The sequence below is a fragment of the Rhamphochromis sp. 'chilingali' genome, assembly GCF_963969265.1.
Source record: "Rhamphochromis sp. 'chilingali' genome assembly, chromosome: 16".
In the NCBI taxonomy this organism is placed as follows: Eukaryota; Metazoa; Chordata; class Actinopteri; order Cichliformes; family Cichlidae; genus Rhamphochromis; species Rhamphochromis sp. 'chilingali'.
The window spans coordinates 14,294,220-14,297,046 of NC_137943.1; positions in this window are offsets into that span (position 1 = coordinate 14,294,220).

Genomic DNA, 2,827 nt, shown 5'->3' on the forward strand with positions numbered 1-2,827 from the left:
GGAAAGCCTAACAGACTAGACGAGCAGAAGATGGAACGATAATATCGGGGGGAGGACCAATAGGATGCGAGGAAATTTTGATTGGCATGTGGGCCGTCCAAATATGTTTCAATATCGACTTCAGGGGCTGTCTCATTTTGCCTATGGGCTTCCCTGCATTTTAATTTTGTTCTCAAATAGCGCCCGAGCTACGAAAAATGATCCCAAGTGTCAAACAGTTGAGGGAGTCCATCCTCTCTAAAGGTAAACATGGGTGAGAATATAGTAAAGTTTGTCTTAATTGGCCATGCTGTTTGAATTCGTGGCCTAAGACGCTAAACTGCGGGGTGACCTTTCCATTAATTAATTGCACTTATCACATATGTGTGAAAATATTAAATATAAAATAGCATTGTCAACGTCAGTTTGGGTAAAGGTGTTATAGCGCAGGAAGTGAGAAAAAGCACGTGCATATGTACAGTAATCTGTATACAGATTACCTTATGATACCTATGAGAATATTGAAATTTTTTTAAGGTATGATAGTTTTACTTAATTTTCAGTGATATATAAAAAAAACAAACTAACTAAAATGTCCCTGCATGTCGAGTTCAGAAGTTGCAGGGGGAAAGGAATGGCATGGCTACTTCCTTTTGTCAAACAGAAATTACAAGTTGATAGCATGGGCCAGTGTCTAACTCGCTAAAATAGCCTGGCTGGTGTTTTTCATCAGTTGTACCTTGGTGGGTATGTAAACACAACTTGTTTTGCGACTTTCTAGAGAAAACCTCAACCGGTTTGAGGGGGAAATTTAAAAAAAAAACCCCAAGAAACATCTGTGCTGGCCTTTACGAGAAAACTCATCCATCCACTTTGTGGTCTCTCTCTCTCTCTCTCTCTCTCTCTCACACACACACACACACACACACACACACACACACACCATGCCCTGCACGCATGCAACTCAAGCAAACACCTGTATGTGATTATCCATGGGACTGGTTATGTTGCTGTCTTTTAAATACACAGTCAAGGCAACATGAGGTTTTCAGTAGACCTAATATTTCTTTTCAGTGTTGCAAAAAATCCCCCAAAAATTACAACCAAATTGTTTACTTGCCCAAAGGAAATGACCATCCACGCTCAGAACTGCTTTGTTAAAGACACATGCACTTAGATGGGTAAATGCAGAAAGGGCATAAACCCAGTTCTAGCTTTTTTTGCAGCGTGAGCGCTCAGTCAGTGTGAGCACATCAACCTCATTGTGACAAAACCAGTTTTATGTCACAGATTCAGTGCAAAGCTCCTACAATACACCTGGGGAAAGTTGGTGCACGTATTCGCATGGAAGTGATCGTATCGCTGCTCTGTGCCAAACATCAAACGTTCTTTGGTCTGTTGCCTTTTTAGAAGTAGGACAAAGGGAATTGAGGAAATGCGACGTTAAAGTTGTACGGTATGGTGCAAGAAAGAAAAAAAGGGCTATATTTAGAGTGGAACTCCATTTTCCTAACCCCAAAGCGTATACCCTCCTTACCACCTACTCTTTCCTGGGCCCTTTCTTCTTCTTCTAGTCACAGGCTCTAAAGGCTTTGTAAATGGGTTACCCCCATGCAGCCACCCACGCATCAGGTACAGTATCAAAACCTGGGGCATCCTGTTATGACTTCTGGTTTCCTGTTTCCTGTAAAAAATACAGCCCCCCCTCTCCTAACACACACACAAACACAGTCTTTCATGCAGCAAACAGAGCAAAACTCTGATCAGCTGCTAACACACCATTTCAAATAGATTAGTTTGAGCTCTTGTACTTGTAATCCTGTTTCAAGAATTTGGGAAAGTATTTAGTAAGACACACACACAAAAAAACAAAAACCGAACATCACACTGCTGATTAGATTCACTGACAGAAGATTCATCCAGATTTTTAGTGGGATTTTTTTGTGTGACACAGCATCATAGCTGTAGCCAACTGAAATATATAAAGTGGTAGTATTTTGATGAAGAATTACACCTTTTGAGCAGCTGTCTTACACTATTATTCTCTTCTAATTTGTTTTTATTTCACGTATACGTCCTCTCATTTCACATGCCACAGAGAGGAAGACGTACAAGTGTCAGGGGACCACTGAAACAGCAATAACAGCAGTGTGTGTGAATGTGTGTGTGCGCTTGTGTGTGAACTGCAGGTCCCCATTTGCCAAAATAACACTGTTTGTGACACACACCATGCTGGCAGTGCACATCTCCCACCAAGATACCTGAGCATCTCTCAACAGGGGTCAGCCCCATCACTCTTAATGAGCAGAAATCATTCTACCTTCCTGCGGTGGCTCAAGCCTGCCATGCTGACTGCTCACCGACGGCGTGAATGGTTAATTGTCGTTGGCACACGCTCCCCTCCCCATTTTTCTGAGATGTTTGCTCGTGCTGAAACGGATTTTTAGCGCCAGCATTTCTAGTGAGAGGTATCTTTCATGTTTTCAACTGCAACGGCCTTTTTAGTATCTGACGCAAGCTAAAAAAACACTGCAATGTTTGGTAAAAGCCTTCATGCTGCACTCGTTTCCTTATTTTTGTAAGAAAGAGAGAGGAGCACAATGTCATCCTGTTCTTTTTCCTAATTTTTAGCTCATCATCCCCTCCCCCTTTCTTGCAGATTGGAATTCATTAGCAATCAAAGAGCCACTGACAAACGCCCAATCTTAATTACCCTCTCATTTGCATATTTGCATATTAATGACTGCAGACTTTGCTGTTTTTATGCTGCATTAGTCCCCCTCCCGTCAACACTTAGCCACCCCGCATACTGCAACACTGTATCGTTCTCACACCTCAGTGTCTTACA